Source organism: Alligator sinensis, unplaced genomic scaffold (assembly GCF_000455745.1).
Source record: "Alligator sinensis unplaced genomic scaffold, ASM45574v1 scaffold814_1, whole genome shotgun sequence".
Taxonomy (NCBI): domain Eukaryota; kingdom Metazoa; phylum Chordata; order Crocodylia; family Alligatoridae; genus Alligator; species Alligator sinensis.
The window spans coordinates 958,718-984,046 of record NW_005842352.1 but is presented as its reverse complement, the minus strand read 5'-3'; the positions used below and the strand labels follow the sequence as shown (position 1 = coordinate 984,046).

General features: G+C 43.8%; 1 long non-coding RNA gene across 1 annotated transcript in view; it reads right to left on the bottom strand.

The window, feature by feature from the left end:
* LOC112551150 overlaps positions 1-22,630 on the bottom strand; it is a 155,192-nt gene extending 132,562 nt beyond the window's left edge. The window contains exons 1-2 of the long non-coding RNA XR_003095340.1: positions 22,466-22,630; positions 18,679-18,812 (exon numbers count right to left, since the gene is read on the bottom strand). This is a non-coding gene — a long non-coding RNA (uncharacterized LOC112551150). The remainder of the gene's footprint in view (positions 1-18,678; positions 18,813-22,465) is intronic.
* Between the last annotated feature and the right edge of the window lie 2,699 nt (positions 22,631-25,329).

Below are 25,329 nucleotides of genomic sequence, written 5' to 3'. Positions count from 1 at the left end.
CCCTCACACCCCCCAAACCCTACACACCCACACCCTGCCCCCACACACACACACACCCTGCAACATACCCTACACCCCCACAAACCACACACACATACACACACATCCCAACCACACCCCACACACAATATATGAGTAACTTTATTTTTGAGCTACTATGCAATCATCTCTATACATACTGTGCAAACGCAAATCATGACAAAAATATTTTTGTAAATAAAATTAAAATGTAATAGTAGGTGTTTGATTTTTAGTATAAAATTTGGCTTTTTTCTGTTTCCAAGATAGCACTCCCTCACAAAAGGAGTATTTCTGGGGGTAAGGCGATGGACTTCTGATGGCAAAGGTCCAGGGGGCAGGACACCTGTCAGTGGGCGGGGCTACCCTTGCAGCCCTTGACAGCTCAACAAAACTCATTAAGCGACCCTCCAGTCAAAATTATTATCCACTCTGTTCTATGTGAAAAGGGTCCAGTCCTGTCTTTACTGAACAAGGGTCCATACAACTGCAAATGACTGCCCTGCTGGAAACCTCAGCAAAGAGGTAAGAGATGGAAAGGGTTAGTTACCCCTTTTGTCCCTAAAGGCGGAAACAGATGTTGCCTGATGTGACATCTCATTTGTGCCTCTGTCAAAATTTTTATGCCAGCACAAATTGTGAGCAAAAAGATTATGTCACTACCCCTTGTTGTGCCACATCAAAGAAAAAATCAGTGGCATGACAAAAGATAGTAATAGACTGCCATTTATTGCAGTAGACAGGAGAGTGCAGGCAGCCTGAGCTGCTCAGTCTCCAGACACCCCGTGCAGATGTTCTGGGGTAGGGGTGTGCAGAGCGGCCCCTATTCGATTCAGATTCAGCCTGAAACAGGGACAGTGATTCGATTCGTTGATTCAGATTACTGTCCCTGATTCAATTCAGCCAAATCCAAATCTGAAGATTCAATGTCGATTCAGAGAATCAGTGATTCAGACACAGACACAGCTTTAAATGGTTTTTCTATATACCTCGAGGTACCAGCGTGGCTCATGAACACTGCAATGCCGGGGCGGATGTAGCGTCCCACAGGAGCACAGGGAGGGGGCGGCACATGCTTGGCGGTGAACCCAGAAGTGAACCAGATGTACTTCCGGTCCGCTTCCAGGTCCACCAGGGAGTGCACAGGGCCCCCCACCCCACACCCCTCCAGATCAGCAATTGGCCACAGGGGGACCCTGGGGACCCCCCCCCCAGACCCAGGAAGTACCAGTCACCGAGCCGGGTAGGCATGGGGGGGCCCCTGTGCGCTCTCCAACAGCCCCGTAGTGCACCGGAAGTGCTTCTGGTCCACTTCCAGGTCTGCTGCCGAGCACTCTGGGGACCTCCCTGCACTCCTGTGGGACACTCCATATGCTCCAGCATCACAGCCTTGACGAGCCACCTACTACCTAGAGGCATGTAGAAAAAATATTTAAAGCTGTTTCTATGTTCGAATCACTGAATCTCTCCAAATCGATTTGGAGGGTTCCGATTTGATTCAGAGAGATTAAAGGGTCCAGAGAGACCCTTCAGAGGTATTCAGAGATCTGGCCACCGAATCAAGCCAAATCTCCACCAAATCAAACCAGAGACCAAAGCTTTGCACAGCCCTATTCTGGGGGCTTGAGGGCCCCTAAAGGCCCCAGAGTACCTGCCCAGCTTTCCCTGCTTACAGAGAGGCACACAAGAGGGGAATCTCAAGGTGCCTCTCTGTAAGCAAGGAAGTCATGGTTTCCTGCTCAAACCAACCCATTCCCCATGATCACAGAAGAGTCTGGCTCAGCGGGAAAAGCCAATTGCAGGGGACAGGTTTGGCTTTCCCTGCTTGCCCAAAACTGCCTCTCTAGATCACATCACCCCTTGTCCTGCACCATCAGCAACCAAGATGGTACCATACAATTAAAAGCATCAAATATAGTAACAGGAAAAAAGTGATCCAGACAATGATAGCCCCATCAAACTGACCTCAACAGTATGAAAGGCTTCAAAACAAAATCGGAATGAAAGAAAATAAATGGAAAAATGGGATAATATGCACCATGAGTTTACCATCTACCAACACACAGATCATGCCAAATTAATCATATAGCTTTCTTTGATAAGATAACCAGAGTTCTAGATAAATGAAATGAGGTAGATCACACCTATCTGAATTTCACTAAAGCACTCAATTGAGTGACACATGAAGAATTACTAGAATTATCAGTAACTAGTACTAGTTACTAGGGGGATTAAAAGAACTGCAAAGTGGGTGAGAAACTGGCTAAAGGGAGATGGCAACAGATAGCTCTGAAAGGAGTGGTACTAGACTGGAGGAAAGTTACTAGTTCAGTTTTACAAGACTCTGTCTTGGGATTGATCTTGCTTAATATATTCTCTAATGACCTTGACTCAAGAAGTGGGAATGTACTAAAGAGAACTGCTAGTGACACAAAGGAAGATTGAGATATCATGCAAAAAGAATGAGACACCCCTGCTGACTAAAAGGTGTAAAATTAAATATTACAAAATGTAAATGACAAACTCAGAGGTAATTACCTAGGAATGACTGAGGAGACAAAAATGGAGTGTACTCGCTGAGGGGGGCACAACCTGCAGCACACGTGCCACAAGTGGCACAGGCAGTCTCTGTGCTTGTCATGACACAGGGAACAGGCAGCATAGCAGCAGATACGGCAGGAAGCAGAAAGCAGAGCAGCCCGTTAAGGTAGAGAGCAGAAAGCAGAGCAGCAGAGCAGATGAGCACAAGTCAGGGACCAACAAGTGAAACAGTAGGTAGGATAGGCAAATGATTGGAGAGGTACTCAGGAAAAGTGCTAGGCCAGTTTGTGGCACCCCTGCCCAAAAAACTGGCTCTTACTGTACTAGTCATCACAAGTTGACTATAAACCACTGGGGCAGTGCAGCCATGAAAAAAACAAACAAAAAAACCCACATTATGTGATCCTACGATATATCAGCTGCTGTATTTCCAGTAGAGATCAGAAAGCACAAATGCCATTTTACAAGGCACAAGCACAACCTCATCTGGAATTCCATGTACCATTCTGGTCCGCCATGTTCAAGATCAATTGAAGCTGGAACAGGGGCAGAAAAGAGCTATGACTATGACCAGAGAAATCTATCTAATGAGAGGCAACTAAAAGATCCTGTGTAGCCTAGCAAAATGAGGGCTACATCTATCAATAAAAGCATCCCAGAGTAAATGCCAAGGAAGGAGATCTATTTAAACTACAGGGCAAGGTTGGCACAGGAACAAATGGGTATAAAACGGGCCATAATTAAATTTAGGTGGAAACCAGAAGATGGTTCCTTAGTACTAGAGCAGTTAGGTTCTGACAAAGCCTTCCGAGCTGCTTCTAGTAGGGGCAAAAAAAACACCTACCAGGTATGAAAACAGAGCTTGATCATTTTATGAAAAGGAACCATATATTGTGCTTATGTACAATAACAAGGAACAGGACTCATGCACCCAGAAGGTCCCTTCCAGTCCTAAGAGCAGGAGCACTTCCCTTCAATCAGAAGGGCACACTAATTATCTTATCTTGGGTATAGGAAGACGCATACTAAAGGGAAGATTTATGCAACTGGAGAAGCGCCGTTATCAAAATCCTTACGTCCACAGTAAAAGCTGTGAAAACAGTGGGGGGGGGGTTGTTTGTTTGTTTTGATTTACTCAGGTTCATAACCAACAGCATAGGCCTCTAATAACTTTGCTACAAAATTTGATTGTTGGCTGAATACTAGAGATCAAGGGGGAGCAGACTGATCAAAGATGACAAGCTAGAGATAAAATGTGATAATCCCATTCAGAAATTTAAACAGCATAATGCCTGTAATAGCAGGGGCCAGAAACAGGAATCCAAGTCTGACATCTTTCTAATATAGGAGGTATGCTGAGAATACTCATGCTGGATCAAGCTGCACAAAAAGGACCAGAAAGGACAAAATCACGTAGACAGACACAGTGGTCCATGGGGAAGAACAGTGAAGACAAAGAGTGAGTGAAAGGAAGCTAGAGGAACCAGAAAGCACTCCATGTTGCAGGGTAGAGAAATCTAAGCCTGGCATTAAACAGGGCAGCACATCCTGGCTGGAGTCTGAAAGGCTTGCACACCAATATTTCTAACTCTCCCTTGGGCAGATCTTTTTGCTAACCCACAGACCAAGTTATGGTGGGCTTAAGACTTGCTGTAAGAAATCCTTGGAAAGATCTGGGACAGGGATCAGCAGCTTACAGCCCATAGGCCAGATCCAGCCCAAAAGCAACTGGATCCACCCTGCAGCAGCCAGAATGCCCCTACAAGAGCCCCTGCCTTTTTCACTGCTGAATTTACAACTGCTGATTGTCACTGGAAATGCTAAGCAGTGGCACTTTTAGCAATGGGGTGAGTGGCAGCAGCACCTGCAGTGGGGGAGGGGGACAGGGGAAGATCCTAACATCCAGCAGCTGCTGCTTTATCTCCGTGGCTGCTAGTCATGCTGATACCTCCTCCCACAGCAGAAGAGGGGGTAGGGGTGATGGGCGTAAGGCAGATGAGGCTTACCAGTTACGCATCTGCCAACAACATGCCAGAGGAGGACAGGCAGCCCACGGCAGCAGTCTGCCATTGGTAAAAGAAAACATCTCTTTAAATAGCTCCCGTGCCTAAATCCATCCATGCATAGTATCCCCTAAGTTAGCCAGCAATGAGTTCGTTCTTAGTTGCACGCTGTACTATGGCAACTGACAGCAGCAAGGATTTATCTTGTGCTACACAGAACAGGCCGTCTCTGGCTCTGTTTCAGTATCATTACCTGCCATTTGTAACAACAAATATGACAAGCACTCAGCTACATAACTAGAGGAGCAACAGCCCTGGGCACAGATGTAGAGTGGGCACCAGAATGATGCCCCCTTCCCCCAAAGTCTTTGCTGCATCTGGAATGACCCTGTCCCCTCTGGCCATAGGAACCCAGCTGGAGATGCCCCAGGAACACTCACCTCTGCCCCAAATTTTGTTCAGATCACCAAAATGTATAGTGACACCTCTGCAAGTGCTCTGCATTTACACATTGGTTGACACTTCTGAAAGTTTTGTCCCCGGGAGTAGCCAAGACTTTTTCTGTAATTATGTGCAGCCTTTAACCACACTCCTATCTTTGGGTTAAAGTTTGAAATCAGAAGTTGCTAGACTGAAATGAGAGTATACAGTTTCACATGCTGATAGTAATGAAACCTTTAAACCCTCCAAACTAGCCTTCAGGTTTCTCTTTTGTGACTGGGTCAGATCTACTCTATTTCATTATATTCCTGGATTAGAATTCCATCTTTATGGGTTTTTTTTTTATATCACACTTGATTACATACACATAATACAGTAAAATCCCTGTTTTCTGGCATTTTACTAGCTGGTATACTCTATGAACCGGCACCTCACCACCACGCCACTGCCATCCACCACGCTGCATCGCTGAGTGCAATTACCCCATGCTGCCGCCATACTACCGCCATTCACCACTCCACTCCACCACTGAATGCAACCAGCGTGCAACCCCCACCCCTCGTGCGCTGCTGCTGCCGCCACCATCCACCACCCTGCACCACCAATGCCATGTGAAAGCCCCCCCTCTGGCTCTGGTACTTTTAGATAACCAGTATTTTTACATTACCAGCACCCAGCATTCCCCACTTATGCCAGATAATGAAGATTTTACTATACAGAAGAATCACACAGGAGCAGTAGGATCCAGACACCCATGTCTACTGACTATATACACCATGCAAGCCCCATCCACACACACACACAAACACACACATATATACTGCTGCTTTGTCAAACTAAGTACAAACAGTCAAAAAGCCCAAGGCAGAATTGATTCAATCTTTGCAGGTTAGTCTAAGATGCATTAATTGAACTGATAAGCAAGTAAACAGACATTCACTTTTGATTCCAGAAATGCAGCCACATGCCTGTAGGGGCTCAGGCCAGAAACCAGGGGGTGTTAGAGCATGCCTCCCTGCTCAGCTGGGGCAGGCAGCTTGAGCCAGAGCTAGTTCACCCACCCTGCAGAGAGGAGAGGGGTTTGTGGGGGAGGTGCAAACCATCCTGGGATGTTGGGGGGCTGTGAGTTAACTTGAATCTGGAGGGGATCTGGGACAGAAGTTCAACATACCTATTTAACCTAAATCAGTTAAGTCTGATGCCACATCCATCCAGGTTTATCTTAAACCGCTTTCAAAATGGCCAAAACCAATTTATGTGCATTGAATTTCTGTTGTGTTACAGGTTTGAACCAGTTTCCAATCACTTATACCAGTTATGTGTAATTTCTGTCCCTAACCTCAGGGTTCACATTGTTTCTGGAACATAAAAGACAGCAAGGACCAGCAGAGGTCTAGCCAACTATTTAAAAGGATACTATCCAAATTGCTATACATTACAAATGTAAAGTACTTTCCCAGTTGAATTAAACTGCAAAGGACTCTCTAATTATAAACCTGTATTGTTTTCTCTATCATGATTATGATTAGGATGTACAGTTTGAAGTCTGTGTACATGAACTGTTATAGATATGTCTGTCACACACACTGGGGCTGCTTCGTTATATGGTGCTGATGCCAGTTTAAGAAGGGGACCAGCTGCTCCAGCAAAAAACTGTCTTGCAGGCAACAAACTTCCTTCCTAAGTCTTGGCATTCCGAAACACCACAGTCAAAATAAAAACAGAAACCAGTGAAACACCACCTAGTTTACAGCCAGCCTTGTAACAACTGGGTACAGACTCGCATCTTCTCCAGTATCTCCATCACCATCTTTTGACTACTGGATTTTTATAGCCTGCTTCTTCCTTCATTCTCGACCGCATACAAATTACATAAGTTAAATGCCATTCTTGCTGGGAAGCCTATTAAGACCCCTGCATTTTATAGTGGTGCATACATTTTAAAAACAGCACTAAGCATAGCAGGCAAATGCCTCATACTGTTGAGCACGTTTATGTTCAGCTTACTATCAAAAGGGAAAACATATACAAAAACTTCATATTTATACTTTTGGTTGCTTTTCTTGTATGCAAAAGACTCCCACAATCAACTGAAGTATCTGGAAAACGCACAGCAATTTCAAAGCAAAGAAAATAGAGAAAAATAATCTTGTGCAAGTGGTGGTGTGTCAGCTTTGATGTCAATTCCATGTGGCAGGGTACATCCCTGGGGATCATGTAGTTGCCAGGCATGACCTTAGGAGTAGCCAGGGGTATTATTTCAATTGTTGGAGAAGACAGCTGAAGCTGAGCAGAATCAATGCTATTAACACAAGAAACAACAGTGCTGACCAAAGCATTGTAACAAGAAATGTGTATGCACCCGCGCAATGTAAATGTATTGCTATTCATGGTCAAGAACAAGAACAATTTAAGTACACATGAATGACAGTGGCAGCACTGAGTGACATTTAACTGAATCAGAAGAAGCGTATTTAAACATAACAACCAAAACAATGTTTAGTGGCTTTAAATATCTGGAGAATGGGGGAATTCCTATTTTAAACATCAGCCTAAAAGATTTTCCTGTGGAACAACTTGTCTACATTCCAACCTTGCTGGAGAGATTTCTTGTTGCCTTCAAATTTATCTCCAGGCATTTCTTTCCATCAAATTTTGCTCTAAAGCCTTTCATACTATTGAGGTCACAGATTGATGGGGCTATCATCGTCTGGATCGCATTTTTCCTGTTATTACATTTGATGATTTTAATTGTATGGTACCATCTTGCTGCAGGTCACTGAATTATTTCACGTTATCGCTCCTAGTATCCACAAACACGGTTTGTTGCAGACTTTAATGCTTTGCTGACTACCTGGACTGCTTGCCCATTTACTCTCTATTTGTCCTGGCCCAGGTATGGACTTTTGCAGCTCTGGTTCACATGGAGTTCATGAACCTGTGTTCACACTCCTACTTATCCACCAGCCATGCTTTGTGCCTCACGTACAGAAAACCTAGCTTTTAATGACCTCTGGGGAGAGGAACTTTATTTTGCCCATAAGTCTGACTAATTTAGTTCACATTTACAAGCAGGAATCACAACAAAGTGCTGATTAAAGGAGCAACACCAGCACACTTTCCAACACTGCAATAGGGCAAAGGTGCTCTAGCTAGACTTTAGATAGGCAAACTGTAATTTTCTTATACAAAAAGTCAAGTTAGTTTCCAGATAACAATGGCCAAATGCTTCACTGTACTGAAGGAAGCATTCGTCTCAGTGGCCTAAAGCGGGGATGGAAGGTCTGGGCAGCCTCCACTCCTCCAAAAAAACTCCTACATACGCATATGCATCAAAAGTCTAGGTCACCTCTCATGAATACGCCATGATCTGGAAGGATCAACGGTTGACAAAACACTGAAGGGAGCTCTCAGAGAAATGGTCCAATGCAAGTTTTAGGAAAGCAGTTCTTGTTATCTTGATGTTCTGCCATCACTGCTGCACTACTCTGTCCCTACGGTCACTGTTACCTGGGCCAGCCTAGAAGCCAAAGAAAATGCTCCAGAAAACAAGAAGATGTCAAAGTGTCCCACTGTTTTGCTTTCAGCCTCCTTGTGCTGCTCTGCTGCCTGCATCACCCTGATTCTAGAGTGCAAAACCTGAGGTATTTATTAGAAGTGTATTTCTAATGTACTGCATGAGTATCACGTTTCCTCCATGCTGCCTGACAATGTTTTGAAAACAGGACCACTCCCAGAAAAATGGAGGGTGATGGGATGGAAGGCAATGAAATAATGGGAAATGCTTTGCTTGACCCCAACCCATAGTATTCCATTGTCAATGCACAGAAATCCCAGAATGCACACAGCACGGGGGTGGAACAAAGCCCTTAGGAAGCCTGACTACAATGCTGAGCACTTACTACCAAATTTCACTATGCTGTGAGGACAAATAGGTGAAAGCATCTTGATTAGAAAACAAAAGGTGCATATGGACTACTGGCACAACAGCTGCTGCAGAACACGCAAAGCACATACACAAAATCCCACAGCAATTTACAAATATAGGTAAGCCCGATGGCTGTGCCTGCCAAACTACTGGTCAACGTTTCACAAACCAGAAGTGACTGGTGACTAACTGTGACTAAAGGCACAGAGGAGTCTTCCCTTTCACCTTGTGAGGCATCCATTTCTCTAACATTATGTCTTTACCAGGAGAATACTACATAAATCAAACATAATATCAGAAGTAGTGCCAAAATGGATGAGCCCTACAGCTATGAAAAGGATGATATTTGAATTTTGCAGCTTGGGCATGTCTCACCATAATAAACAAACACTATGAGCCATCAGGAAATGGCAGCATTTCAAATCTAGACTCTTCATATTATAAGAAAGCATAAGCAAAACTCTCAGTGTTGTATAAAGATGGAAGAATAAAAAAGTATCTTCCAATGGGAGATGCATAGGAACAGAGTACTGCAAGTCTTTTGCCATCAAAAGTAAAGAATGCTCATACTCCCTCTGAGAAAATTAACATGTATGATACAAACCCTGATACAGGTATGGTAAACACAGATGTGCTTCATTTCCTAATGTAAAAGGTGAACGTGGAAAAGCCATGTGATAACATTGCCGAGAGAAGCAGTAGCTATTGGATGGCAGCCAAGCAGCTTCAATGAAGCAGATAAACCTACTGTATTATCAGAAGCAGTATTGGGAGTGTCCTTCTGGAACAGTGACTTTAACTACCACCACTTGAGAAACACAATGGGCTGGATACCTGTCTGACTGCTTTGAGAACTGGAAAACTTTTCTAATTAGGTAGCTGTGAATACTCCATGAATAGGAAATCCCAGGATAGAATAAAACTGGCAGAACAGCCATACAGCACTTGTTCCCACCCCTTTCCTGATGTAGGGACATAGACAAAGAACCTTTCGGCAAAGACAGAGTGCAGCTCCTTGCTGTAACTCACAGCGGTTTGCAGGAAGCACTATGAGTTACAGCAGGACTGGGCAATTATTTTGGCTGGAAGGCCGCTTCACGTGTTTTGGTGAGCTGTTGAGGGCCGCATGAGTAGCCCTGCCCCTTCACAGTTGCCCTGCACCTGGCCACCACACGAGACCAGAAGTCCCACCCCCTAGCCCCCTAACCCATGCCACCAAAAGTCTCTTCCCTTGCCCCCCCTCCAAACACTGCTTTTGGAAGGGCGGGGGTTGTCATCTTAGAACCAGAAAAAAATCATACACAAGAAGCCAAATAATTACAGTAACATATTTTAAATTTCATTACAAAAATATTTTGCCATGATTTGTTTGTGTAGTCTATATAGAGGTGATTGCATAATAACTCAAAAATAAAATCTTACTCTTATATAGTGTGTTGAGGATGTGGGGGGGATGTGTATGGTAGGGTGTGGGGGGGTGTAGAGGAGATTGTAAGGGGCTGTGGCCATGTGTGTGGCAGGGGCATAGGGTATGTTGGGGTATGTGTATATGTTGGTGGGGGCAAGGTGTGGGTACGTGAGGTTTGCTGGGTGTGAGGACTCTCCCAGGTGTGGGGACCCCCCCCCCCACACACACACACACTCCCCCACATGGCGCAAGCCCCTGCTGCTAGCAGCAGTCAGGAGGGCTTAGGGCACTCATGCCCAGTGCAGGCACTGGCACCTGGTGGGGCACAGCTCTGGCCAGCTTTGCACTTGGTGGGGAGGAGGGGAGGATCACAGCCTGCCCAGCCCGCCTCTATTGCAGAGGCTCCACGCAGCATGCCTTCAGCTCCCGCACTCACACCAGGAGAAGCCCTGCGCTGGACTCCTCATGGAAGCAGGGGGCGGGGCTCCCTCCACTCCTGGCAGAGTCTGGGGACCTGCATGGCAGAGGATGGGGAAGGCAGCAGGCTCCAGCATGGGGCTTCCCCCAGTACAAGTGTGAGAGCTGCAGGCACACAATAGAGGCAGCTGGGTAGGCTACGCCCCTCTCCCCCTGCGCCACGCAGGCTACAGCCACACCCCACCAGAAGCCAACACCTGCACCAGACATGAACACCCTGAGTGCCCTACCTGCAGCTGCTGCTGGCAGCACAAGCTGCACACCATGTAGGGGAACGTGTGGGCAGTCCCCACACACACCACCCTTCCTCACTCCCACATCCTGCCCGGCCGAGCTCTGCACTCCTGCCACCCCTCTGGGTGTGGGCTCTGCAGTGCTCTCCATGCTTCCAACCAGCTGCAGCCCCACTGTCCTCACCCCTACCACTTCCCTACCTGCTGCCCAGAGTGAGCTGGATTCCTGGGAAGCCAAGCAGGTTCCCATGGGGTCAGCTGCAGCAGCAGCAGCCCTGCCCAGAAGCTATGTGCTGATGGGGCTGGGCCCTTCTGCCTACAAGGGTGAGTATGAGGCTCAATAGGATATGTTGGGGGGTGTACACATGCGTGGGCACCTTGCTCCCAACCTCATGGGCAGGGCATAATTTGTAGGTGGGTGCTGTGGGCCAAGTGAAAGTGCCTTGCAGGCTGGATCTGGCCCATGGGCCGTATTTTGCCTGCCCCTGAGTTTCAGTGATCCTCTGGACACAACAGACGTTTGCTGTTGGGTCCTGGGGGATTTAGCTGCAATATGGAGTGGCTGTGAATCTGCAAACACTCTCCCCTAGCCCCACTGCCCCCCTCCCAGCTCTGGTGCTGTCTTCAGACTGGGAGACGGGGTGGAAAACAGAGGGAGCTCATTCTGGGGGTTGTCCAACTGGTGCTAGAGGGTGCAGCAGGTAGATTGGAGCCCCCACACCTCCAATTCACCCACCCCACCCTTTAGCACCAGCCGGGCAAGCCGCAAAACAAGCTCCCTCTACTCCCTTTCCCATTCTGAAAACAGCACTTGGAGCAGGGCTGCCTAATCCTGCAGCCAGCGAATGCAGATATAAGTTAATGAAGGTGCTCCACTTTGAAGCATCTTCATCTGAACCCTTAGGACCTTTTAGAGCATTCCGCTGCCATGCACTTGTGTTTGGTCATGGCTGTAGAATGTTTTTAGGGGCCAGATCAAGCAAAATTGTCACTTCTGTCTGTGCCTTTTGTGTGTAATCCCTGGCCAATTTATCTATCCTAGGTGGCCTTCGAGATGGAATAATTAAGGCTTACTCTTACGTCGTTCAGAGGTACACCAGGACGTCAATTGTCTTTTGGCTGGTTCCCAGCACTGAAAAGGATGTCCATGCGTAAGTTCTGCAAGCAGACAACAGAACAGTGGATATGGGCAGAGGAGTGATTGCTGGCTGTTCTTACTAGAGAAAGAATCTCATGAAAGACAGAAGTACAGCAGGCAACCCCCCATAGTACAAGCCAGAAACTTGTTTTAATAATTTTTATTGTAGAACATTCCAAATATATTATTAACTGCCCTGAAGGAATCTGTCACCTATTGAATAATTTATTAAATTATTCCTGTTATGCCCCATCCCTATTTTTAGAAGGATGCAATGAACCACATGGGGCAGGGCTGTTCTCTTTAAGACATAAGCATATCCTCCCTGCTTTCTTCTGAACAGTACTGCAATGCAAATAATGTATTGGTCTGGTAGCTATGTTTCTCCTCTTGTTCCTGATGGTCATTATGAAGTAAAAGCCTACCTGTCTATAGCCAGTGAAGAGGGAGCCTGAAGAATCAGAATAACGGTCTTAAAAAAAAAACCAAAACAAAACCCCTCAACCCCCCCCCCCCCCCCCCCCGCCCCCAAGTCTTTAGTTTATTTGTTTCAGACTATTTTTGGCCTTTTCAGGATGCAACAACAATCACCACCACCAAATTTATTTTAAAACAGGACTAAAAATACGCATCTTTTCTGATGCCGATTTGTTGAAAATTGTTTCTTTGCAACAAGTTTCCAGTATTTGAATAGACTCAATTCCCTAAGCCTCTGATAGGCAGCTTCTCACAGATCTTAAATCTTGGAAGCCTGAGCAGGGAGCAGAATGGAACTAATTAAAACAGAGAGAGGGAGAGAAAAAAGACAAGCACAAAAACAAAAGGACGAAGCCATGTTTAGAATGAAAATGCAACGAGTGCAGTCTACAAAGAACAGATGTCTAAAAAGGATTTCAGTTCACTTAGGGCTCATCCATAGACAGGAGTAACCTTAGAGAGGGGTTGGACAGTCTCACCTCTAATTTTCACTTTCTTAATCAAGACAGAAACATGAAAACTGGCCTTTTGGTATTAGATAGAGCAGGAGGATGCTGCCACCTACAGGTGTGAAGATCATGAATCACAACTTCTGGTTGTCCATAAAGTGTAAAAAAAACAAATGTATATACACACACAAGAGAAACCAGGAAGTCCATAGATTTCTCAACTCTGGCATGCCTTAAGATCCTTTCAAAAGGTGCCACACAATGTTAGCACTGTTAGGTTTGCAAACATGAGTCACAAGAAAAACCCAAAGATTTCAAATAGGAATCTGTAGTGTTAAAAATATTCTGCCCGGTTGTGGTCCAAGTTCTTTGCAACAGGAGAACTGCTCTATTATTTTTCTGTAGTCAAAAGGCAAGGGAAAATTGAGAGCTGTGGTTTTCCAGGGGTGCCTCAAGTCTAAAATGTTGAGAAATACTACGATGTAATACCCAGATCCCCCACCTCTTGGCCCTATTTCCCCAAGGTCTGTCAGTTATTCCTTGTATACAGTGCACCATGCATGCATAACATAGGGCTTTACATACAGCAAGGGTCCAAGTCCTTGGCTTGCACACCGAGTGTTTGTCAAGATCGGGACCTTACACTGTGAGGATTACATCTTGCAAGAGGAAGTCTCAAATGCTGCTATGCACCAATGTATTAATTAGAAAATGGAGACAGTCTGAATTATACCATTCTCTTTGGCTGTGAGTGCTTCTCTTTGGTTTCAAAATGTTTTTAAAAGCATTAGATTTTAAGATCAGGGCAGAAGTCAAACCACTGTGGGAAATTTTTTTAGGTGGGGATACAAAGAAACTTTGCATGAGAGAGAAGAACATTCCAGGTACACAAAGCAGCAAGGAATGAAGGCAAGACACTTGATGTGACAGTAACCATCCACAGTTCATACTAGAGATTTACAGAGGTATAGTTCACACAGTTTCCTGGGAGGCAGAACTTTGAATTTTCTTCCTTTCTACATTAATAGCTCAGCTATGTTAAATCAATATAGTTCTTAAGTATGTGATCAGTTGCCAGTTATTCTCAGAAAGCTGGTAAATGAGCATACAGAAAAGGATAGTATTCCCGTTTCCAAAAATGTGTAAGGTTTCTTAGAGGTTTTCACTTGCTAACTTCTACAGTCTTGAAAGAAGGAAAGAAAGAGATGGATTAATGCAACTACTTTATTATATTATTGAATAAGCATACATTTTTTCATTGCACCTGCCAGTGATGCAATGATGACACCCTGAAGGTTCTAACCGCAGAAAACTTCCTATAAAAGGAAGCCAGAGATTAAGTTACCTCTTTTTCTCTCTCTTTTTTCCTCCCCAACATCAAAACCTAGTCAATAAAGTTTTACAAAATTAAACTGCCAATTAGCAACATGCACGAGCAATAGATGCAATGAATATTTCATTATCATTTACCTACTTTGGGCCAGTGTAGTGTTCTACTTATGGACCAGATCTAGATAGAAAGGCAAGGTTTACTTCATGAATCTACAGACAGTTTAAAAATCACAAGACTCAGGCACATACAGTTTTCCCAGCTATGTGTTAACCCTAACAAATATATAAGCTTCAATTGTTAGCTGCTTCGTTGTCAAACACGGCAAACACTGCCAGCATCTCGGCAGCTACTTTGAACTGCTGTGGGAAGTGATTCCACAAGGTGCAGACAGAGACGGAAAAGGCCCTTCATTCTTCAAAACACCATCCTCAACTTATTTCTGACAGCAGAATCCCAGGCTGAGAGCCCACAAGAACAAGCCTCAGGTATGTGGAGACCACAGCATAAGCTCTGGCACTACCTGCCCATAACGAACACAAAAGTCATAGGTGCAGTCTAGAGTAGTGGTTCTCAGTCTTTCTAGACTTGTGGTATCCCTCCATAACTTTTGTGAATTGAGCAACACCCCATTTCAGAAACTACATTTTTTTTAGTACAATGTTTACCTCCTTGCAGAGGACCCAGGTAGTGGGGGTGGGAGAGCAGCCAGGATGGGAGAGCCTAAGCCCGCCCTTATCTGCTTACCTCCTCACACTTCCTGTGACCCCCCTTCAAGGGATCTCACTGCACCCTTGTCCCAGCTGCCTGCGGAGGATTCGGGATTGAGAGTATGGTCGGGGGTAGAAAGGTAAGAAAGATTTATTGACTTAACAAAAACACAACTACGCGTAGTAACAAGACAAACAAAAGCAATTCATGTCAGCAACTTATCGGCAGTCCCCTCTGATGCCTGATACACAGCAAGCTTCTCTTTCCATGAAGTTCAGTGAAGTCAGGCATCCCTGAACAGCACTGTCCAAAGGGGTACCGGGAAGGACCCTGGAATGCAGTCCTTGGGCTCCTCGAGGTCCATGGGCCCACTGATCCAGGCAACAGCTAACTAATCCTTTTCACAGAGCTGTATCTTCCTTCCGAATGGTTTCCAGATATTCCAGCCAATTTAAAGCTTCTGAATGATACTGATAACGTACAACCATTCAGATTCCCTTTACTTCAACTGTCCTTAGACTGACCAATACCAGTACAAGCCTTGCATTTCTTTGATAAGGTAATTTTAACTACACCACAGGGCCTTACTACTTCAAGGCTTTGCTAAATTTACTAGGCCTTACTTTATACAAGGCCTCACTACATCTTAATCTTTAATTAGGCTTTTAGCAACAACATATAGCTTAATATCTAAACAAATATAGAAAAACACTTGGTCTACTCTTCATAGGGCCTTCAGCAAGCACCTGTATCACACAGATATAATTTCAGCTGTCACAACCCTGACTGAGAATCACTGGTCTAGAGAATAGTTTAGGGCTAGGTACAGACAGTCAAAAAGCCCGAGGCTAAATAGATTCAGTCTTTGCAGGTTAGTCTAAACTGCACAGATTAAATTGAAATGCAAGTGAACAGATATTTACCTTTGATTCAGGAAATGCAGTCACATGCCTGCAGTGGCTCAGACCGGAAGCTGGGAGGCACTAGAGCACAGCTCTCGGGCTGTGTGTTCACTTCCTCTTCCTGCTGCCCCCCAGGTCTCTTGGATTTGCAATCCAGAATCACAGCAGCAGGACTCTGCATAGTTGCTCATCACTTCCTCTTCCTGCTTCCAGGTACCTCTGGGATTTGTAATCCACAGTTGCAGCCAGTAGTAAATTTGAGAAGGGGAAGGGGCGTTTAACCCCCCCATCCCGGACCCCAGCCAGGGTTTGCCGGGAGGTGGAGTAGTCATTCCCCCCCGACCCCCACTTGCAGACTAGCCTGCATCCTCAGTTGGGCTTGCCCCCCACTCCCTTGTCAGTGTAACCCGGGCGGTACTCTAAGAGGTATCCCCTCTCCAATTGAAGGGATCAGAGCAGGCGCACAAGCGCTGTGGGAGGTGTAGGGACTCTCCTCTCCCTATAGAGCAGAGCCAGATTACTAATGGGGACTTAACCATATACCTTTTAATGAGAGAACAGTACTGGAAACAAACCAGTATAAACCAAGGGGCATAGGGGACACTACAATGCCCGAAGGGGGCAGGATTCAACAAAGCTTAGACTTACAATCATAGACATTCATCCAGTTGACAAAAGATAGGGTTAACAAAATATAAAACACAAACAGCAGAACAAACAATACTGGTTGGCAAAATATAAAAGGCACAAAATACAAAACATCAAACAACAAGGAATATAGGGCCTAGGTACCTGGAGGGGGGGAAAGGGGAAAAAACACAATGACCCTTTTCCACTGCAACAAGAATTTCTCCCCGTCACTTCACTCACCCCAAATGGGACTTGAACTCAGTTCTCCCACATAGTAGGCAGAAACTCTACCACACAGGCACCAGTGCTAGTACTGTCCCAAGCTGCTAGGGGTCTTGACCTTCCAGGAGCCCCTGCCTTACGTCGAGCTTCCTGGCCTCTTACTGGAGGAGCTGGAAGCAGAGCTAGGAACCTCTAAGGTTGCTGCTCAGATTCTTGCTGGAGCTGAGGAGCCTCTCCTGCCGGCTGCAGCCTCTCGTAGGGGGATCCTGGAGTCCAGCGGGGAGCCTCTCCTGCCGGCCGCACGCTGTGCTGCTGAGGGTCCCACTGCTGCCTGCAGGTCCCACTCCTTCAGGTTCTTCTGGGGCAACTGCTCCCGCCCTGCTGGCCCAGCTCTTGTCAGCTCTTTGAAACTCCTTCCTTGTGGTCCCTCGCTGGTCTCCCTTGAGTCAGTTGTGCTGCCCCTTTTATCCCCCTCCAGGTGACCCAAGGGGCCAATCAGGGGACATGGAGGGGGAGTTCCCAAGTCCTCCAATCATCTTTTACTCTTTTAAAACCCCCGGGCTAAATCACTACCAGCTAGCCCATCACATCAGCCAGCCCTCACTACTCCAGCTAGGGAGCAGAGGGATGGTATCAGCCCTGCTCTCTGGAGCAGACAGCCCAGCTCAGCCCAGCCCAGCCCAGGGCTAGAAAGCATGCCAAGATGCTGGGGGACTGTGATTTAACTTGAACCAGGAAGGATTCTGGGACAGAAGTTTCATAAACTGGTTTGACCCAATTCAGTTAAATCTGATACTACATTCAACCAGGTTTATCTGAAACCAGTTTCAGCCATTTTGAAACTGGTTTGTGTGCACTGAGCTTCTGTTCTGTTATAAGTTTAACCAGTTTCTCAATCACTTAAACCAGTTTATGTTTAACTTCTGTCCCTAGCTGAAATGGCCAGAGGAAATATCTGTTCAGGACGCCTTAGGGAAATATGATGATCCAGCATTTCACTGGAACATCAACAACCTATGCAGGTCCTGACTACAAACTATAGTTGCCCCTTCTGGTGGATTCCTTAGCACTGAATTCCCTCTCTCAGAGCAGGCATCTACGTAGCTGCAGCACGCACAGTATCTACCAGTGCACCATTTTCTGAAGTATTAGGGTGTGCTGATATAATGCCAGATAAGTACTTTTTCTTCAGTGCCCACTACTTCTCCATGCTGAAGCCCAAAGACAGCTAATTTCTTTCCAGTCTTCTTTTTTTTTTTTTTTTTAAGGATTTCACAGAGTTAAACTGCCATGAGAGAGAGTTGCATACAATTTCTTAAGCATTTATAGATAAACATCTGCCACCATTTTGTGACAGCCACTCTCTTGGCAACAAACCAAGGACTGGGACATCCAGGGACAACCAGGGACATCCAGACCAAAAGCATACCTCAAACTTCAGCAGCTCAAAGAAGCAAGGCTCTCTAGCTGGGGGCTAAACAACTCCTATCTTCTGCATCAGGCAGAGGGGAGCATGTAACACTCACCAGTAGGCTGTGTGCACAAAGTGCCTTGCATACTACTAGAGTTAGCCCATGACAGACATGGATTTTCACACCTTTTCATAAATATTTTGAACCCTCACTGCATTTGTCAAGAACAAAATGAAACATTGCTGTAATGTATCACATTAGCAAACGAAGAACATTAATGTATTAGTTAATGGGACACAGCCAGAAGTGGTTGATTCTCCTTAAATGTTCAGTGATAATTTCTTTAATTCCAACTCACCTAAATTGTGTTGGAACATACAGAAGCAGTTTGTGCATCAACAGTACTGAAAGCAGCTGCCAGACCTGAGTAAGAAAATTCCCACTTGGATGCCATTCTCCTCTTGTCCAGCTGAGCAGAGCTAACATACAGTTCTGAAAGTGAAATGCAAGTGAATCAATTCATTCCAGAGAATATAAAATATGATCATATTGGTCACGTTTGTACCCCATATGCAATAAGCAATACAGACTATTTTCAGCCTAGAGGATTTATTTCCCATTATGGAAGACGAATGAAAAATACAGAATCTGATAATGCAAGGAGCTCCAGATGGACAGGCTGCTGCATCTACAGAAGGCTTCTTGCAAAATCATGGGCAAGAGAAAGAACAGTATGCCTTTCTTCTGCAACATCCCATACCTGAACCAAAAATGCTGCTGCCTCATAGAACCCCTTGGAGACTCTTCTTCATTTAAAACCACAGAGAAGAGAAACTTGGCTGACTACTATATATCCTAGTTCCACTCCAACATACACTTTGTATACTAGTTATTCAGTCTATCTTTGCACTTTACCAGCCATCTATCTGCAGCAGTTCAAATGAAGTCCTCATAAGGCAAATACTCTTATCCCTGTAGACAGACAATGCATGCTGTAGCAGCCATGGTGTGGTTACTCTTAACCTTATACTTCGCAATGACCCTGTCATTGGATTATCAAGCTTTTTTACTCCGCTGTATTTGCTCATGTTTATTTGTTATGACATCTTCATAAACAAATATGACCCAATGAGAAAACTCCTTAATTATGCAAATACACTGGCTTAGTAAGGACACAGACAAACAAAGCTTTCAACTACTTTATAAGGAGTGGGACAGCTACCATATGGGATCATGCATCAGCTGTTCCAACCTGTTATGTCTGCATGGTCCAAGTTAGCTAAATCACTGTAACATAACCCTGAATGAAACAGCAGAAGTTTTGCTATGCTTGTATCATTACAAAAGCATGCAGATGCAACAGCTATATTGTAATGATTTATATCAGTAACATTTGATATTGATGCAATTGTTATGTCTGTCTGTGCTCTAAAGTGGGCTTATATTTCCCCCGTGAGACTGGGGAGCCTGCTGTCCATTAGTAGATAAGCTACTCTTTGTGCCTGCAGTAGTAGATTGTACTTTTGGTGCCAGATTTTCTGGATTCAATCCCCTTTTCCATCTTTATAAGTTTGGCACCTGTATGTAGGAAGTTATGGCTTATTTTCCTAATGCAATTAGATGCAAGCCACTGCTCTCCTAAATTTTGAGGGAGGCTGTCATAAACACAGATCATTTGCCCAAAAATGAATATCAAAGATTTAGTTATGAAGTCTCTTTGGTTGGAAAGCATCATAGCAAACAGTTTAAAACCAACAGAGAATCTGATTAGTGGTATGATACTGAAAAGTCAGACCACTTAAGAATTAAAAGCTACAGAAGTAAATATGAATGCTAGTCTAGCTTTGAGTTTTCCAATACTTTTGGAGTCTTACTGACATGCTGCAAGATTTCAAAAAATTCTGGGTGAAGAAATAAATCCAAAGCCAGCCATAGGACATCACCAGGAGTAAACGAAAAGTGGCTGGGAAAGGATATGTAAATCAAGCCATCACCTATGAAGCGAGGCACTCAACACTTGCCACTTATACATGTGAATAACTGCTGCTGTCCCTTCTGCTCTTTACCAACCAACTGGATCAAAGATGCTTTTCAGTATAATTTTGCAACAGTGATGATAGATTCCTGATTGTTCCATGTGCCCACTGCAACATGACACCAGCTTTCTGCATGGACTGCCTTTCTGCCTACATCATTTGGACAATGAGCCACTATTTTGGGGGGCCAAACTTGCCATAAAATTAGGGTGATACTTCTGTCATAGTGTTTGCCTAAATTAAAAAAAATATTAGCCACTTTAGCCATAAAATATAAGTCAAAAATTTAAAGTAATAATATTCCCTAGCATTTTTTATAGTTGGCACAAAGTGCTGATACTAGCTCTAGTCTATTTTAGTTCAGGCACCAAAATAAGGTGCACCAGTACCATACTGGTTTATTGACATTGATACTGGGGCATTTATAGGGGGAGGAGGGAAGAGAAAGCATTCATACATACAACCCGCTAGCCAATAATTATATCATTAAGACATTGTATAAACCAGCTCCTAATAAGACCTTGTTTAGAACTGAGCCTATCCAGGCTTTTAATAGGTCTCTAGGGAAATTCATTTTGTCCTACCTGAACCATAACATGGGATAAAGCTGGACCTGAATGGAAAATGGATTCTGTATGTGAGATGCTCTCTGCCATAGGAGCAGTTTTCAATATAACTCTACGCATCGAATATTACAAAATAAAAGGAGACGGGAAATGAAGAAGAGATATGCAACTGCTAACAACAAGAAAAGGAAACCAACGGAGAGATGGAAAAGAAAATAATCTCCAGAAAGTTGATAACCTTTGCTGTCACTAATCTCAGCAGCACAGTCAGCGATCAAGGATTTTTGAGTCATTTAAGATTTCAAAAACCCATTGCCATCAGTATTGTTATATTGAGGAAAACAAATTCAACATGAGCAGTTGAAGAAAGGACTTGTTTATTGGCTACAGCTGTTCTATGCCTTCCTTGCATTTTCATGTTGAATACATGGTGTTCAGGAAGTAACTTTAAGATTAATCTCTCTCAGTGTACAATTTTCCCTTCGCTATCCCAGTAGTGCATCGTGCAAACTAACTCTGCCACAGAATATCTTTGGTTGATACAGTAAGATCTGGACTATGGACAAAGATCAGGGGCACAGAGCAAGAGTTTTTTAAAAGCTGGAGGCTCCATTTGTGTTTCTTTTAGTCTATGTTTAGCCAACTGAGTGGACTCATTTCCAAATGGACCAGAAACCACACAGAAACTGTTTCTAAAGCTGATTTCAGATGAGGAGCTCTATTAAAATTAAACTCGCTTCAATGAGATCTGGTTGAAATGAGCTGTTTAAAATTACATCGCTTTACAGGTACCTAAACAAGGACCTTGGAGTCCATATTAGGACTTAAATTTTAGAAAGTTATAGGTCTATACAAACATTGCTTTTTTGACATTTAAAGTGCTTTATTGCTGTGACTTAACAGAAGTGCACGGCTTTATAGCACTTCAAAAATGGTGCTTTAAATTAACCCTTGTTAAATGAGTTATTAAATTTGAAGCGCTGTATTTTACAGCACTTTAGCAACTTACAGTGCTTTAAATAACTTTTGTATGCTGGTCAAATTTCTGACCAGTGGAGATGCCCCAGGAAGTTACAGAGCACCCCTGCCTTCTAACCTGGAAAGAGCAGGGAGACTCAAAGGCCTCCCTCTCCACCCCAAACACTGAACTGCTGTCTTGTTTAAGAGCACTGCAGCTTCGTAGAGCTATAAAAAGTGCTCTATACTGCAGCACAATAAAACATGCACAGAGCACTTGTGTACACACCTATAGACATAGCATGTCCACAAGGCAAAGGATGTGGTAGCAGCAGTTTTTTTAGGACATCTGCAGGAGGATATTAAAATGCATTGAGGCCATTTTCTGTCCTTAACTATGAGACAGAACTGCGTTGTGCAATGCATTCTAATGGATACGACTTCTTTGTTGATAAATAACCTACGGGGTGTTCCATCTGCATTAAGATTTGCACATTTCATTCGTGTTGTTGAAAGAAGAATCTTTTCTGATGCACATGAATGAGGAGCAGAACAGAATTATACGGCTCTGTCAATAAACATATACCTTGAGAAATGGCTTCCCGGTTTATAACAGATTTATAGTTCTTATCTTGAGTTTCTAAAGTTCATCTGAACCTCCAATATAGGGAATTCCAATGCATCAGTAAATCTTTTAAGTCATGAAGAAAACTCACTCAAAGAAGCAGTGTCCCTCATCAGTGGAAGTGATAAATCTGAAAATAATATATAATTCATGATGACACATATCAAGACATTACACCAAACACTGACACAGGACCTATTTATGACATTGCTTTGCTAAGTGTATTCCCACAGAACCATCTACTCGCCCTTCCTGATCCAAGCACCTGCTTTAAGAATGCACATCTCTTCAGAGATGGGAAAGAAGCAAATCTCATTCAGCAACCATTTCTCATGATGGAAAGCTAGCGGCCCTCAGCCAGCAACATAATAGTAAATGAAAATTTAAGCGCATATCAAAAAGAAATGCAATACAGCATGGCTACTTAAAAAAATTTATGACCTCAGACTTCAAGTCATCCATTGTCTAAAACATGCTAATATGAAATGTTAAAATGTCCTTGGCCAAGGAAAAAAGTTTCAGTTAGATTCCTGAAAAACAATTTCTTCAGCCTATGCATTCTAGCAAATACAAAAATACAAAAGCTCAGAACCAAGCAAAAATACCTTTCACTTACTCTAACCTTTCTAATACTCACACATCCAATAAGTTCAACATCATAAGTATTAATGCTAAAAATTATTCAAGTTACTACTTTTCACTTTAAAAGGCCTGAAAAGTCTTAAAGAACTTTACAAAACTTTAGTTAAGCCTTGTATGACCATTGGCAGCCCACCAGGTAACTTAATGTATGCATTTTAGGATTGAATAAGTGGTGATTCGAGGAGACGGTGACAATAATAAGGTCACGCAAGGTGTCAGTGTCACAAGTAGAAAAAAATAATTCCAAAATCTTAACTTCAAGGTTTTCTGTTAACCATATTCCCACTCTGTAAAAATAATCAAGGTACATGGGAAAGACATATAAGAAAATATACATACATACACTCACTTAGTAAGTAAAAATATCTAGCGGCTTTATTTCCAACTTGCCCAGAAAAAGCTAGGGTTAAAACAAAACAAAACAAAACAAAGGCAAATCTCAACAATTTGTTCATATGCTTTTCAGGTCTATTTGCCTCAAAAAGCAACACAGTAAAAATGAATACGTCATAGAACAAAAATAAGGTAGGTTTACTCATACATAAGTTTCCATAGAAGCCATTAGAATAGCTTTCAAGAGAAATGCCTTCTGTGAACAAGTCCAGAGTATATATACTGCTCTTATTCCCATCAGGATGTGTGCCAGCCAGGCTAAAACATACCAGCATGAGTAGGAAAAATCAGGTTTAAATTAAAGATAACAAATATCTGTGCATATATTTTCTATAAATTTCAAAAGTACACAACCCAGCTACTGACCATTTTTACTGCAATATTTTGAATCGGTATGATAGAGGAAAAATGTTTCAAATGTTTCACTTGCACAGCTTCAGATTACATTGCAGAAACTCATTCCCAACCAGGGTTCAGCTTTATCATAGCAACATTATGTTCAGGACCCGGTAAACAATAACAGATGCATAGCCTATAAAACTACTGCAGGAAGGTCACCAGCCTGTGAGATACTGGGACTGTAGTAGAACAGATGGGACCTTTACAAATTGGATAGGCTACATTTTAACAAAGTGGGCACTTACTCTGTGGCAAAATGGTAGGATGGGTATAAGAAAATGGAGCAGGGAAACAGACATAGAGAAAGCGAGTTTATAGAAGAACTATGCAGCAGAAAGAACAAAATAGATAAAATATATAGTAAGGTTAACACAGGGGAACTAATACTAAGCAGTGCAACAGAAAATGCAGTATCTGAGTAGAAAAGGAGTAGAATGAAATCTTGATTGTACAATTCAATAATGTTTATCTAACACCTATTTTCTGTCTTCTCCAGTTAGGTTACCAGGCTAACTGACTCAAACAGAAAATGAGCTTTTTTCTCAGGTCACTGGGTAATACGATTATTCCAAGATGTCCTGGGGACAGAACCAGGAGGCCAGCTTCACAACAAATGAATCTTCAAATGTAGCCCCATTCTTCACATCATACCTCGCATTTTGCAATTGAAATTTCACTTATCTTTCTCATGCACACATATACAGTGGCAACAGAACCTAGAAAATTTACTGAAAGAGGGTTTAGTCTATTAAGAGTGTTTAGTCTATTCAACTAGGTCTCCATTTGCCTTAAATGTATTTTATAGTGATTAAGGATTCTCAACCCCAGAGTGATGAGCAGCTTTAGGATGTTACATTCACCCTGCCAAGCCCATATTTCTAGGGGCCTACTTATATCGTGATTTTTGTGGAAACTTTGAAAAATGGCAGTTTCTGCAATCACAACAAAAAATGGCATTTCCCACGGTTTTGCACATAATTGCCCCCCCCCCAAAAAAAAGAAAGAAAGAAAGACTTTTAAGAAGCGTTTATTCCAGGGAGGGTGACAAATCGGGGCAAGTAGAGAGTATGTACAGGTTGGCCTGAACACCTGGGCCTCACGGACATGGTCCTGGGCTCCCGGCCTGCAAGGCCTGCCCGTACACTCTAGATTAAAAAAACCATAGCGAGCCAAAGGTCTATTTACATATTTACATTTCTGCCAGCGGGGACACCCATGGGGGGCCTCAGGGCTCACCCCACGTGAAGCAAAGTCCAAGGCCTCGGCCCGCTGGACGCATCGCCGCAGCTTGAGCAGCCGGGGGTGTTACAGGGCGAGGAGCAGGTGCCCCGCCTCGACTCGGCAGAGCGCCCCCTTGAGGGCCCAGCATTCCTTGAAGGTGGGCACCATCC